The sequence below is a fragment of the Callospermophilus lateralis genome, chromosome 2 (assembly GCF_048772815.1).
Source record: "Callospermophilus lateralis isolate mCalLat2 chromosome 2, mCalLat2.hap1, whole genome shotgun sequence".
Lineage (NCBI taxonomy): Eukaryota > Metazoa > Chordata > Mammalia > Rodentia > Sciuridae > Callospermophilus > Callospermophilus lateralis.
Window position 1 is genome coordinate 152,492,404 of NC_135306.1, and position 16,323 is coordinate 152,508,726.

Consider the following 16,323-nt stretch of genomic DNA (forward strand, 5'->3'; position numbering starts at 1 on the left):
ATCAACAGAGACTTTCTGTAAGGCAATTTTTTTTTAATGATATAAGGCTGTAGTGACTGACCAATGGTGAGTGACTCCTGTGTTATAGTCTTGGAGTTTGAATACATGTGTGTCTGATTCCAAATTTAATATTCTTTCCTCTGATGATGGCCTCTTCTGATGTTACAAAGTATGAGAAAAATCTCCTGGAGTGCAAAACATCCCAAACATGATTTTTTAAATTGTACTAACACTTTGTATTTCTCAAGTTCTTTCATTGCATATAATTCATTTAATTCTCACAGTTACTCTTAAATGCAGAACTGAAAGATTATTGTTCCTACTTCAGGGATGATGTAACTAAGGTTCAAGGAAACACTTGTCTGTGTTACTCCTCTACTTTAAATCCTTCAAGGGTTCCCTTGTGCTCTCTAGCAAAATGCTTAGGATATGACCCATACACTCCAATGATCTAGGGCCTGCCTAGTCTCCACTCTCGTTGTAAGCTAGACTCTCTTGCTCAGTAATCTTTAGCCATGCTGATCTTATTTCAGTTTTTTGGATAGGCCAAATTACTTCAGTTTGGAATTTTGTGCTATCTCTACTCACCTCTTGCTTTTGATGTGGCTGGCTCCTCATTCTTTTAGATCTTAAACATTGTCTTCTCAGAGCCATTTAGGTAACACCAAGTAGATGCTCTGAGCCATACACCCATTTATTATGTTCACTAAATATTCTTAATTTTCTTTATACCACTCAGTTCATTTTTAATTTTATGATTATTTCTTTCTGTAATGTTTTTCTACTTCTCTTACATTAGATTGTAAGATCCATGAATACAGGAACCATATGGTTTTGTTTGCTAACACATAATTCTTGTATAGTGCTGTACCTGGAACAAAGGAAATTCTCAGTCAACATTTGCTTGTTTGAATGAATAAATAATAGAACGAATAACCAATACTATAAACACATGAAGGAAAAGGAAGTCAGGATAAATTGTGAGTCCCTAGGCTTTAAATACTAGGTTCAGCGCTGGCTTAGAAGATGAGGGGAAATGAGGCCCTGTCTCTGAAGATCATGAGTTATTATACATTTGGGATGAAGCTTACATATGTTAAATTGATAGGTGATTTCACACAGAAGAAATTTCCAAAAATGGGCTTAGTTAAATTTCTGAAAAAATGGATTTTTATCAAGCAACAAGGAATCTCAAGTATTTGATGAAACCATACCCTACTCTGAGATGCCTGGTGGGGATGCCCACAATAAAAAGCATCCTTACATAAAAAAATTTTGGTATGTATACACAATGGAGTATTACTCAGCCATAAAGAAAAATGACATTATGACATTTGCTGGTAAATGGATGGATCTGGAGATTATCACAAAAGGTTGAATGTTTTCAAGTATATGTGGAAGCTAACCCAAAATAAGGGGGAGGGATAGAAGTTCAGTGGAGTAACAATGGGGATTGAAAGGAAGGGAGGGGGAAGCGGAAAGGAAAGACAGTGCAATGAATCTGACAGAACTTTCCAATGTACATACATGAATACACCATGGTGAGTTTCACCATCAAGTACATCCACAAGAAATTAATTAAAAAACAACTATAGGTAAATGGCAGAAAGATCAATAGAAGGAAGGGTGCTGAGGGTGGGGAAAGGGAAGAGGAAAGAGAGGTACTGGGGTCTGAAATAGATATGATATATTCCATGCTTTTATCATTATGCCAAGGTGAATTCTACTGTCATGCATAACTAAAAAGAACCAATTAAAAAGAGCTTCCTTAGGGCTTGCTATCAGATTATCTGTGTAGGGTTAAGGCTGATGGACATCTTCTTAGCAATTCATTTTCTCTGACCAATATGCCTTGCATCTATGCTCTCCTTCCCCTTGTTCAATCCCTAAGTAAAATGCTCATAATTTCATCGTTTCTTTCAGTTTCTTAAGCAGTTGCTTTACTGTTATAATTTTTATCATCAATTTCTATGCCAGGCCAACAGTGTCTTCAGTTGGAGCTCAGAACTGGCACTTGCATGCACTTCTTTGCATGACTCTGGAACTGGGATATTTGGGGTGACTGCAGCTGAAGAATCCCTGAGGCTTTCTCTTCATGTCTGACTATGGTTGAGAAACACTAACAGACAGTATGAAGCAGATGAAATGAAATTAACACTTTTTACAATGTTGAGAGAGAAGAGGCTGCTGATTCAGTACTCTATTGTAACATTGTTATGGTGGGTATATATATTAAGAATCCAGTCAAGCTTTGAGGAACAATAAATTCAGTGATGCTACTTTCTTTTCAGTGATTTTCATGTGCTACACATGTGCAACATACTGCTACAATAACTTCAATATACTGTCCCTCAGCTTCAACGCAGCACTGTATGGTAGATATATCTATGGTAGATATAACTTTCTTTATTTGCACATATGAAGACAAAGATATCAAATCTAGGGAATCAAATGTCTTATTGAATTTCAATCTTGGTTCTTTTTGATAAAAATTACCTTGTTTTTTCAAATGAACTGTACTGTTTGTTGCAGATGGTGCTAGATGCCAGGATCACTTTCTCCTTATGGTTCTCAATTTCCTTATCTGTAAAAATAGAACTAGGTTTTTCTTTCAAACCCTGGCATTTGGTGATTGCAATATCCTGTGTTCCTAAAATACAATTCTATTTTACTTTCCTACCTCTTCACTTAGCTCTTAATTTTATCCTCTGAGTCTCTTCCTCCTAAGATTTCTTTGCTCATTCATTCATTTATCCATTTTCTTTTCTGTTTATTTTGACACAAACATATGAGCATTTTTTCCCTTCTGTTCATCAGTTCATGACTTTAGAAAACCCTGCATATACATTTTCTCAATAATTTGTGATTTCTCTTTCTTCTCAACAGTTTGAATTTTCTAAAACTAGTATGTCTGTTTCTTATTGATAAAGCTCTGCTTAACAGCATATGGTACAGGTGATGATTGATTTTGTGTCAATTTGGCTAAGTGATGCTACCCAGCTTTTGGTCAAATACCAGTCTAGATGTTGTTGTGAAGTTCTTTTTAAATATGTGATTATCATATTGTCTCCATTTTTTAGCTTCTGTAGAAGGAACAATTGTGTTCATCCATAAAACAGAATAGTTTGGAAGGTAAATATTTTGTCTGGTAATGATAGTTGGTATTTCACTGGTATGTGGAGTGGTAGTCAGGAAGGGCCACACTTGTTCAATGTTCCCCATTTACCCTTCCCAAAGCCACACACTAATGGAGGGTAGGACCTTTCCTGGTGGGTAAAGGAATTGTTCTGTAATAAAAGTTAAATAAGGCCCTGTCCTTCTTTTTTAATTTTTTATTTATATATGACAGCAGAAGATGTTATAATTCTTATTATACATATAGAGCACAACAATACAAATACAGATTATGGATAATCTTAGTATATTTATTACTTGTTACAAATAATAACTAACACTTAACATATGCATATGGAATTTGCCAAGCATATATTTGTATGTATTCATTAACTGAATATTAAAAATAATAATTGTTTGTCTATTATATGCATACAAAATTTGCCAGATGCTTATCATCTGAAATTGGGATTATTATTATTATTGTATGAAAATCTACAGGAAGTTATCCAGTATGTTTTTCTTCAATAATTCAGCTCAAGTCAATGAGTTAAGGTTACTGTTCCCATTAGTTTGACTATACAGAGTCTACATGATGTGTGTATGTTTAAGATAATCAGAAAGAAACAGGGTCCCATGATTAAGGTGAGATAGTTGAAATAGGTCATATTTGTTAAAAGTGAAAAATAATTGTATAATTTTTCCCTGTCTCTATATAGAATTCACATAGTTAGGATGTGAATTTAATTTCAAAAAAATTAATTTAATTAAAAAAATCACAATAGTATTTGAACATAATTGGAAGACATAGAGTGGACAATTATAGACCTTGTTTGAACTATTGAATTCCTACAGAATCATACAACTCAACTTAGAAACTATTTCATAATTATTGACAATTGCAAATGAAAGAATTCATGGATGGACTTGAAAACATCATTAATGCCAAATAATTACCTTCTTCAAATAAGTCTTGCTATTTTTATTCATGGCAACTTTGTCCAGAAGCCACTGGACATATGCAGAATCACACAAACCTCTTTTCCCAATGTTGTGGCTTGTAAATATTTGTGGATGGATGAAGAGGAGGGAGAAGGAAGTGAAAAACTCTGTATTCTTCAGATGAATAATTTACTTGTTTGGGTTAAATAAAACACATTGAAGATTATGAAAAAATATGTGATTATCATACAGGCAATTACTCTCTCTAATGTGAGTGGACATCATCTAATCATTTAAGGGAAATTCTGCACCAAATTGCTTTCAGACTCCAGACTGTAACATCAACTCTTCTCTGAGTTTCTAGCCTGCCCAACATATTTAAGATGTCAGCCCACACAGCTGCACAAGCCAATTCATAAAAGCCCATTCAACCTCTCTCTCTGCACCATTTATTGGTTCTGTTTTTCTGGAGAGCTTTAATTAATACACCACACCTATCAAAAATTTAATCATTTAAATGAAAGCATAAAAAATCCATGGAGAAATCTATGGACCAAACTTATGTGTTGCCAATCATATACAATTATATTTTTTCTAGAACACAAGTCCATGTGTATAGACTTTGAGTAGCCCCTCAGCCTAACTACTTTGGGTCATCAACATAGGCATCTTGCTTTGAAGCATTGTCAGGGCTTCTGAGCACTTGCCTGAGCTACTTTATCCATGGGCCACAGAAAGGGAGCTAGTCTTCTTGGTATTTTTTATTTTTCTCTTATGCAAAGTATGTAACTGCAAACTGGAGATATTCAATACTTAGGTCTCTTTATATCCCTGATATTTCTGCTTTTTGGCTTTTCTTTTCCTGTGGCTATTCTTTTGAGGGAGGGGAAGAGGATCCCTCCAGCAATCTGGAAAGTAGAGAACAGCCTAAGTGTGGGCTGGGATTACTTACCCCAGCTGCTGGTCTAAGCTGTTCTGTTGTATCACATCTATAGAGGCCAAGGAACCCTGGACAGCTAAGATGCTATTTTATTCTGCAACAGGAAAATGCATCCAGTCTCCAGGGAAAACAGGCTTTGGGTCACAGAGAAATTGCTCTCTGCTCAGCTTTACTCTTGGGATGGCAATACTTGAGGAGAGGGTAAGGTGGCTTGAGGGAGCAGTGAGGAGAAAAGAAAGCTAAGAGGTATCAGAAATGAGAGCAATCAGAACTGTCTCGCCCAGCCTTCTCCAAGACACACTTCTTACAGGTTTTGATTCTTTGGTGGCCCAGTTACACTTCTTACCTTGGTTTTTAGAAAGTATATCTTTCTATTTACTGGAAGAAGGCAGACTTAGCTGACCCTAGAATCAGACTGCATAGGACTAACAATAGAATACAGATTCAATAGGAGTCTGAGGAAGGAAATAATGGATATGTCACAGATGGAAAAAACATGATGCACCAAAAGAGCTTCAAAACCCAAAGAAACATGATATATCAGTATGGACAGGGAGATTGCTGAACAAGGTGTCAGAAATCACTAAGTAGCAAATGTCTAAATGTCCCAGTAAGACACTGTTTTGAGGAACTCCTCGAAAATTCAGCAGCTTATCACATTAGTGAAGTTCTTATGGGTTCAGTGGTCTTTGTCCTGGTGGTGCACCTTCAACACCAGGGGTGGTGAAGGGGAGGTTATTGCTCCTTATACTTCTTACCATCAGGAAAGAGGCCAGGGAGGAGGCACTGGCACATACCTTTAAACCCAGCTACTCAGGAGGCTGAGGCAGGAAAATCATAAGTTTGAGGTCAGCCTGGGCAACTTAGCAAGCCCCTATCTCAAAATAAAAAGTATAAAACAAAAACCAATCAATCAACCAAACAACAACAACAACAACAACAACAAAACCAAACAAAACAAAGCAAAACAACAACAACAACAAAACTGAGAATGTAGTTCAGTGTTAGAACTACATTCTCAGTTTTGTACCCCTGGAGTACTGCAAGAAAAGAAAATGAAAGAAAAAAAAGAGGCTTAGCCCTTGATAGTTTGTAGTAAGCCATTGTTGTAAATTGTGGCCGCCATTAGAAGATGGCGCCGGCTTCCACTGTGGCCTGTGATAAATCAAATTCCTTTGTGGAGAGTTGGCACGCTATCTCTTGCCACCCTATAAGAAAGACCCACGCGGCAGCTTAAGATTGGTACGTGGGAGGCTTTATTAGGCTGTGCTTGGGCCCTCAGAGGGAGGAAGAAGAAAGAAAGTGAGTCACTATAAGATACTTAAATCAAGGCCTGAATAAACTGCTGAAAGAAGATTCCTGAGTTGCGTCTTCCTTGCGGGCAAGGGGTCGCGACAAGTGGTGCCGAGAGACCCGGGAACCAGAACTTTCAGCAGTCAAGGGTGGTGCACCGGTTAGTCCCAGGTAAGGCGGGACCTGCGGTTAAAGCAGAGATTAGTCCTAGGTAATTTAGGACCCGCTGTCAAGGCGGCAGCTCCTCTGTAAAGCCAGAGAGAGCATTAAATCTTATTGCAGCTGCATTGTGTACTTTTGCTCTTACTTTCACTCTTGTTTGTTGTGTGTCTTTTGTTGTGTCATGGGTGCCGTATCTTCAAGTCCGCTTCTCCTGGCCCTAGATAACCTGTTACATTCCAAGGGCCTAGAAGTGAAACGTAGTACTTTACAGAGATTTTTACAGAAGACAGATATTGCTGCATCGTGGTTTCCGTTCTGGGGCAGCTTTACTCTGCCTAGCTGGGATAAGTTAGGCACAGACCTTGACTTTGCTTCTGAGCAGGGCATATTAGAGGGTGGGGTGATACCCCTTTGGAAGATGATTCGTAGTTGCCTCACAGATAGCAGATGTCAGGAAGCACTTACTAAAGGACAAGAAATTTTAGAGCAATTACATGAAGAAAAATCAGAAATGGCAGGCAGTGAGGTATTTCAGGAGGGTGGGAGTGTGCGGAGAGAGAAACAGGGGAGGAAACAATTATCTCCGGCAGGCAGTGACGTATTTCAGGAGGATGGCAGTGTGCGAAGCGAGAAACAGGGGAGGAGGCGATTGTCTCTGGCACGGAGTGAAATATTTCAGGAGGAAAGGAATGTGCAGAGCGAGAAACGGGGGAGGAAACGCTTGTATCCAGATCTCAGTACACTGCACACACTCCCATGCAAAAGTGGGTCAGAAGAGGAGGAGGAAGAACAGGAGGAGCTCGGGAGACTGTCTCGGCAGCTAGGGAATTTAACTATGGGAGAAGGGAATAAAAATAAACAGGAGCTCAAGAAAAATGATCCTCCGGACCCGCCACCATACGGTGAGGGTGTTTCGAGGAGAGCTTTCCATGCCCAAACATGGAGGGCTGTTAATGCTGAGATGGGTCTTGCTTATCCAGTTTTCCAGGATGACAATAGGGGAAGATTCCATGAGCCCTTAGATTTCAAAATTGTGAAGACCCTGGCAGAGTCTGTGCGTACTTATGGGGTGGATGCCGCCTTCACATTAACTCAGGTGGAGAGTCTGTCTAGATACTGTATGACTCCCTCTGATTGGGCTAGCCTTGTTCGGGCTTGTGTTTCTCCAGGCAAATATTTGGACTGGAGAGCCTTTGTGCTAGAGGGTGCTGTAGAGCAGGCTGCCCAAAACTATGCGGCGGGACACCCCCATTGGGACAAGGAAATGCTTTTGGGACAAGGCAGATATGCTAATCAACAAACAGGATATCCCCCTGAGGTATATGAACAGATCAATAACATTTGTATCCGTGCATGGAAATCACTCCCAAATAGAGGAGAAGTGTCTGGCAATTTAACAAAAATCATGCAAGGCCCCACAGAACCTTTCTCGGACTTTGTTGCTAGGATGGTGGATGCCGCAGGAAAAATCTTTGGTGACCCTGATAGAGCAATGCCCTTGATTAAACAACTTGTTTTTGAGCAATGCACCAAAGAATGTAAAGCAGCAATCGCTCCTTATAAAAACAAGGGCATAGAATCTTGGATGAAAGTGTGTAGAGAGCTTGGAGGACCTTTAACTAATGCAGGTCTTGCAGCTGCTGTCCTTCGGATTGCAAAAGGGGGCGGTCCTGGTGCCGGAACATGCTTCCATTGTGGTCAATCCGGCCATTTCAAACGTGACTGTCCCAAAAAAGGCAATTTTACTGGACCTCCTCGCGGTGGCCCTTCTAATGGCCCTCGTCAACCGGGGCTGTGTCCAAAATGCAAAAAGGGGAAGCATTGGGCAAGGGAGTGTAGATCAGTGAGGGACACCCATGGACAGCCTACTTCAGCTGGGCCAAAAAACGGCCAAAGGGGCCCCCGACCCCAGGGCCCACGAATATATGGGGCAATGGAGAATGTCACACCCGAACCCGAAACATGGCCTTCTCTGCGCCATCCCACGAGATGCGGAGAGCCACTACAGGTGCCGCGGGATTGGACCTCTGTTCCACCTCCAGACTCGTATTAACACCTAAGATGGGAGTCCAATTGGTGGAAACTGAGTTCAAAGGGCCTTTACCCCCTGGCACTGTAGGTTTGTTAATTGGACGTGCATCCTCTATCCTACAAGGTCTTCATGTTTTCCCCGGAGTTGTAAACCCTGATACTGTAGGGGCAGTAAAGGTTATGGTGGAAGCCCCAAGGGGCATTGTGTCTATCTCCCCAGGGGATCGGATTGCTCAATTGCTAATTTTGCCTAGTTTGCATAATCACTTCCCTGCTAACTCAAGGTCACGGGCAGGAAATCAGATTGGTACCACCGGAGGAAATTGTGCCTATTTGTCACTGGATATGAGCAATCGCCCCACTTTGGAATTAAGCATAGAGGGTAAATCTATTGTGGGACTGCTGGACACAGGAGCAGATCGTAGTATCATAGCCCTTAAGGACTGGTCTAGGGGATGGCCAGTGCAGGCTTCTGATCAATCCTTAAGAGGACTTGGATATGCCCAAGCCCTTCAAATCAGCTGTAGACATCTATCTTGGAAGGACTCGGAAGGACACGATGGTACCTTTCAGCCTTATGTACTTGATTTACCTATTTCTTTATGGGGCCGTGATCTGATGAAAGACATGGGGTTCACTCTTAGTAATGACTATTCCCCAGTGTCTCAACATATCATGCAAGATATGGGGTATAAGCCAGGTCTAGGACTAGGAAGGCACCTACAGGGACGTAAGCATCCTGTGCAAGGTCATCAAAAGCTTAACAGGTTTGGTCTGGGTTTTTCCTAGGGGCCACTGGGGCTCAAATACCCATAACATGGCTCACCGAGGAGCCTGTTTGGGTGCCTCAGTGGCCTCTTCCCTCGGTTAAGCTGGCAGCAGCCCATGATCTAGTCAAAGAACAACTTGATTTGGGTCACATCCAACCTTCTACTTCTCCATGGAATACTCCCATATTTGTCATTAAGAAAAAATCAGGGAAGTGGCGCCTACTGCATGATCTACGAGCAGTTAATGCTCAGATGCAGCTTATGGGGCCCATTCAAAGAGGGCTGCCTCTACTCTCTTCTGTTCCTCAAGGCTGGCATATAATTGTTATTGACATTAAAGACTGTTTCTTTTCCATTCCTTTGCATCCTAAAGATTCCCAACGTTTTGCTTTCACCCTTCCCTCGTGTAATCATGAGGAACCAGATCAAAGGTTTGAGTGGGTGGTGTTGCCACAGGGGATGGCTAACAGTCCCACGATGTGCCAGATGTATGTGGGAAAGGCACTCGCACCTCTCAGACATAAGTATTCCTCCACCAAGATCATTCACTATATGGATGATGTGTTATTGGCCGCAAAATTAGAACAGACAGTTTATGAGGCTTATAAAGAACTCGTGATGCTGTTGGCTCAACATGGACTGCACATCGCACCTGAAAAGGTTCAAACGGGGGATTCTATCAGGTTTTTGGGAGCAACAATTGGGTATGACAAATTAAAACCACAAAAAATTACCATCAGGACTCAAGATCTCCGAACTTTAAATGATTTTCAAAAATTGCTGGGAGATATTAATTGGATAAGAGGATATTTACATATTCCTAATATTGTGCTCCAGCCTTTGTATGCTACTCTTAAGGGTGATCCAGATCTTGCTTCCCCTTGTAGCCTCACTACTGAGGCTAGAGCGGCCCTTATAAAAGTAGAACAAGCTATACAGCATGCCACTCTATGCAGGCTCCAGAGTGATAAACCTTTCCAGTTATGTGTGCTTGCCACTATGCGGCAGCCTACTGGAGTACTGTGGCAAGATGGGCCTTTACTATGGATCCACCCACATGTATCCCCAGGAAAATCCTTAGAATATTATCCTGATGCTGTTGCAGCATTGGCACTTAAAGGGATTCAACAAAGCATTCAATTTTTCGGCCAATCACCTTCTTCTCTTATCATACCCTACACTAAAGCTCAACTTAATGTTTTATGTGCTACTCTAGACAACTGGGCTATTCTGTGTTGTTCGTTTCAAGGGAGTATTGATAATCACTACCCTTCTCATCCATTACTCCATTTTGTTAAAGAACATCCCATCATTTTCCCTAAGGTAACTTCATCCAGTCCAATTCCGGGGGCTGTTAACATTTTTACTGATGGTTCCAAGTCTGGAATGGGAGCCTACGTAATTAATGACTCTCCCCCTATCCAGCATCAATTTGCTCCTGGAAATCCACAATGGGTAGAACTACAAATTGTTATTGAAGTTTTTAAACAGTGTTCTTTTCCTTTTAATCTTATTTCGGACTCCAGTTATGTGGTACAAGCACTAAAAGTCCTGGAGGCCGTGGGAACTATTAGTGATGCCCACAATGTGTCTGTTTACTTTACTCAGCTTCAACAGCTTATCTCTAACCGCACTGCTTCTTTTTATCCAATGCACATCAGGGCTCACACCTCTCTTCCTGGTCCGTTATCCCAAGGTAATGCCTGTGCGGACTTAGCCACTAGAAGTCAATTGATATGCTTGGCTTCCTCCTTAGAGAGGGCTAAGTTGTTTCACCAAAACTTCCATGTTAATGCATTAACGCTGCGCAGGCGTTTTTCCATTTCAAGAGCGGATGCTCGGCAGATAGTATTGCAATGTCCCCATTGTGTCACATTTCTTCATCCCCCTAATTATGGAGTAAACCCACGGGGATTAAAGCCATTGGTTGTTTGGCAAATGGATGTGACACATATACCTGACTTTGGTAACCTTAAGTATGTGCATGTTTCCGTTGATACGTGCTCTGGAATTATCCATGCTTCTGCTTTATCAGGAGAAAAGGCACGTAATGTCATTACTCACTGTTTAGAGGCATGGGCAGCATGGGGTGCACCTGCATCCCTTAAGACTGATAATGGACCTGCTTATACTGGCAGACAATTTACAGCTTTTTGTTCTACTATGGGAGTGCAACTTACTCATGGTTTGCCTTATAATCCTCAAGGACAAGGCATTGTTGAGCGTGCTCATCGCACCTTAAAGGAAACTTTACAAAAACAAAAAGGGGGAATAGGAGCTGAACACACTCCTAAAGAACGCCTGTCCTTAGCTCTCTTTACCATTAATTTTTTGAATTTGGATATTCATGGTCGCTCTGCGGCCGATAGACATGTGTCCCCTCAGCCCTCTGTGATTGGCTATGTTAAGTGGAAGGATGTTCTTACGGGCCAATGGAATGGCCCTGACCCCGTGCTGACATGGGCACGAGGATCTGTATGTGTTTTTCCCCAGGATCGTACGGAACCGTTGTGGGTCCCTGAACGCTTGACAAGAAGAGTCTCGACATCAGCTGACCAGCAACAAGAGATACCACAACAATCCTGTGATGAGGATCTTCATTTGCTAAGTGCTCTGGCTCTGGTGCTGGTGCCGATGGCACAGGCGACACCAATGTGGTGGTGGGCAGTGGCACGGGCATGGCCAATGCCGATGCCGGTTCATGGTAATTCTAATGTCCTCCCCACTCTTTTTTCTACCTCATGTGAGATGTCTGCTCCCTGTGCCTCTCCTAGAGGGGACATGGAGAGAATTTTTAATCAATCTCAAGTTAATCTTACAGGAGTTTTTTGTTTCAGCCTTAAAAACGCTAATTGCATTAGCCTTAAGACCAAAAATTTGACTAACTGGGAGGAACCATTGCGGTCCAATCAGGTCTCAGGAAGCATTATCAGTGCTGTATTGAGCAAAGTAGCTTCGGGGAAGCAATCAGGCTCAGGGACCCCCGCAAACAGCAGCTCTGCTCTTAACATAACTACCTTGGCTATTATCTCCGAGGTACTAATCCCAGTGCCTCCTTCTTCTAGTAGTATTTATAAGGCCACTCATTTTAAGGCCTCTCCTTACTGTTCCCCTAATCTTGGTTTCCCCCCAACATTTACGCCTTGTCAGGATCATTCTTGGGAGAAACATCAAGTTGCTAAAGGTTTCTCCCTTTCCCCCTCTCTTAAGAGGTATCTTTATAACTTTAACAATAGTGCCAGCTCCTCTACAGGAGTAGGTTGGTCCTGGTTTCAGTGGCTGATTTCCAATGAAAAGGGGGCTTCAGCCGATATTTCTGCATTGGCTCAGTTGCTAGGAGCCAAAAGTTGGCTGGCTAATATTTCTGGTACTGTTAGGGAAAGTGAACAAGGTAATAGACTTACATCTGTTTCATTCAACTCTCTGTTGTATAATGCCGCATTGCCTCCTGCAATGGTCTGTGTCCAATCCCCTTTCTTATTCCTTTTGGCTGAGGCCACCTCATCGGAGATGCTGGATTGTTCTCATACTACCTGTCTCTTATCTGAGTGTTGGAATGGTTCCTGGACTATAGCAGTGGTTATGAAAATTCCAACTTTCGTCCCAATCCCGGTCACTGCGGATCCTGATAAATTCCCTATTGTTGAGCTACTTAGAGTCCGCAGAGATTTTGGGATCACAGCGGCTATAGTGACAGCCGTAGCGATATCTGCTGCTGCAGCGATTACAGCCGGAATGGCTATGGCCAATCAAGTACAAACTGCTGCCACCATTAATCAAGTTGTCCAACAAACTTCCACTATACTTGAATCCCAAAATACAATTAATCAACATATTTTGTCAGGGATTTTAGCTGCCAACCAAAGAATAGATTTACTCCAAGCTCAGGTAGAAGAATTGGCTGACTTAGTACTTTTGGGTTGTGTTGACCAACGTGCACATTTATGCATAACCTCTGTCAGATTTAATGATTCCAGGAATGCTTCCCGCATCATTGGCGAATATTTGGCTGGAAATTGGTCCATGGAAGCGGAAGACATGATCCAGTCTCAACTAACCCAGATAGCTGTCTTGAATAACACCCGTGTTGATCCCGTGACTTTGGGTCAATTCACCGATTGGATATCTTCTGCTTTTTCCTTTTTTAAAGAGTGGGTGGGGGTAGGCATTTTTGGTGCAATGTGTTGCTTTGGTATGTTTCTCTGTTTGTGGTTTCTCTGTCGCCTCAAGGCCCGCAATGCTCACGATAAGGCTATGATCATCCAAGCTCTTGCTGCTTTAGAAAATGGCAATTCACCTCAAGTCTGGCTTGCGCAGCTTAAACAGTAAATCTTTGACATGGCCGTTGCACCCCAAGTTGTTATAACATTGCACTGGGATCGGCATGTCTTTCCTCATTATTCTCTTGGTGTTGGAAAGCCCTTGCACTCTGCCGGTCTTGCTGCCATTGCACGCAGGTGGGTTTCCACACTAATACTTCTCTATCGCCTTGAAGTCCGTGCCTTTCTTTCAGGGTGCTGTCAACTCGTTTGTCATTGTGTACAGCCACAGAACAGCCTCAGCTGTCCCCCTTCGTCCACCTTCATCACGATGCAGGATGCGAGGCAAAGCACTGCACTTGAGTGATCCTTCAACGGACCTCAAGGAAAGCATGTCCTATTGCATGCGGGTTTGACGTCCACACCCCCGCCCTACGAAAAAAGGCGTCGGCTGATATGGGGTCAGGTCTGGGGAAGGGCCCTCCTTAGGACTGAACCATACATTGCAGCCACTTCTGCACAGTAGGATAGGACCTCTACTTTCGCCTGCATTGTTTTATAAATTAGAAGGGGGAACTGTAGTAAGCCATTGTTGTAAATTGTGGCCGCCATTAGAAGATGGCGCCGGCTTCCACTGTGGCCTGTGATAAATCAAATTCCTTTGTGGAGAGTTGGCACGCTATCTCTTGCCACCCTATAAGAAAGACCCACGCGGCAGCTTAAGATTGGTACGTGGGAGGCTTTATTAGGCTGTGCTTGGGCCCTCAGAGGGAGGAAGAAGAAAGAAAGTGAGTCACTATAAGATACTTAAATCAAGGCCTGAATAAACTGCTGAAAGAAGATTCCTGAGTTGCGTCTTCCTTGCGGGCAAGGGGTCGCGACAATAGTTTTCTTTGGATTTCAAAGATAGCATGTAATGCACTTAGAAATAATTCTGTGATTCATTTATCAGGTAATCAGCAGGCTGTTGGTTTTTTTTAAACATCAGAAATTTATTAGTTGCTCAAAACATTACATTGATCTTGACATATCATATATCATACATTAGTTTCAAATGGGGTATAAATTCTTACTATTCCCACGTGTACAGATTGCAGGATCACATTGGTTATACAGCCACGTTTATACATACTGCCATACTAGTGTCTGCTGTATTGTGCTACCCTTCCTATCCCCTTCCTATCCCCCCTCCCCTCCCCTCCCCTCCCCTCTCCTCTCTCTACCTCATCTACCATAACTCATTTTTTTCTCTCTCTCTCTTGTTTTTTTTTTTTTTTTGTTAGTTTTTAAAGGGCTGAGAACAAGAGAGGGCTGTATAGCAGATAAAGTCTGTGGTACAAGCAGTTTTGGTGTTAGTATTATATTTGGTGTTAGTCTGGTAAAACCATAGTTCCAGTTTTATCTGTGGTAGACAAAGACATTGTGTGGAGTCTCTATCAAGCCCAAATAAGATATAACTTGGAGGTATGTAGACACAAATAAGGAAAAAAAAACCTCTCTTATTTTGAAGTGGTTGTAAATTCATAATCACTAGAATATAGAGCAGATGATAGTAAGTGCTTTTTAAAAGAACAAGGATTCTTTTGGGATCCCATTTGCCTTTCAGATGGGATCTGACGGATGAAGCCAGACTGTAGCTCATGTTTAAGAACAGATCCAACTCTCTTGGCACAGCTTGACAAAGCTCTCCTTGAGCCAGTCTGGCCTTCCACTCCAGCCTCACCCTCTGCCACCTCACTGTCTTCTCTCCTTATACTTAACCACCCATGCAGGTAGGGTACTCACTCCTCAATTTGCAATATCTTCTTCCTCTACATTTCTCTACTTCTCCATACCACTTCATATCCCTTCATCAGCAAAGTATACCTTTTTTAAAAATTGTTGTTTCAAGTTGAATTAGAGCCTTCAGAACAGTTCTGAACTCCATGTTCCTGCTTGCCCCGCCCATTCTTCTGTTCTCACCCAGGATCATTATCTTGTCATTGTAGTTCCTTACTTATTTCTCTCTTTACTCCAATGGACTATGTGAGTCTCAAAAGCAAAAAACATTGTGTCTTACTCATTTCTGAAGCCTCAGAACCTTAAATAGGCACAAAGAAAGTATTTTTGATGAATGAACAATGAATACAATAAAAAGAATAGAATATCTTTATATTTACTATATGTTATAGGTCACTTAATATACAATGATCCTCACAAACACTAGAAGATCGGTGCTGTAATTGTTTCCATTTAATCATAGAAGGAACTAAATAACTTGGTAAATAACTTGTTCTTGTGCTTATCTAGCACTGTAACATTGTGTCTATTACACTGTATTAAACATGTACCCATATGTATGTTTTGGATGTACAATCAGATTTGAGCTTTTGAGGGGCAAAGTAATGAAGAAATCATTCCCTTACCTAGCATGGGGCAAGAAAATAGTTGTCACAAAAAAATGCATGTGAAATAGATAATATAATAAAGAAAAATATTTTTTCAGGGCTAGGAGGGTAGCTCAGTGGTATAGCACTTGTCTGGAATGTATAAATCCCTGAATTGGATCCCCAGCACATATAACCATGTAAATCATAGTGCCAGTTGTATCTGATTAGACCAAAGCATTGCATCACACAAACAAAAAAATAACAATAATAAATTTTCACCACAATCTAACACCTTTCCTCTCATGTACATATAATGAAGTCATGGGTAGAATTTGATCTAACCAGGAGTTGGCTGCTTCATTTTTATTTTTTGCAGAGGTGAGGGTGGGAGGGGATTAGCAACTTCTTTACAGGGCTCCAAGTCCTGTACGCATCCTACATCA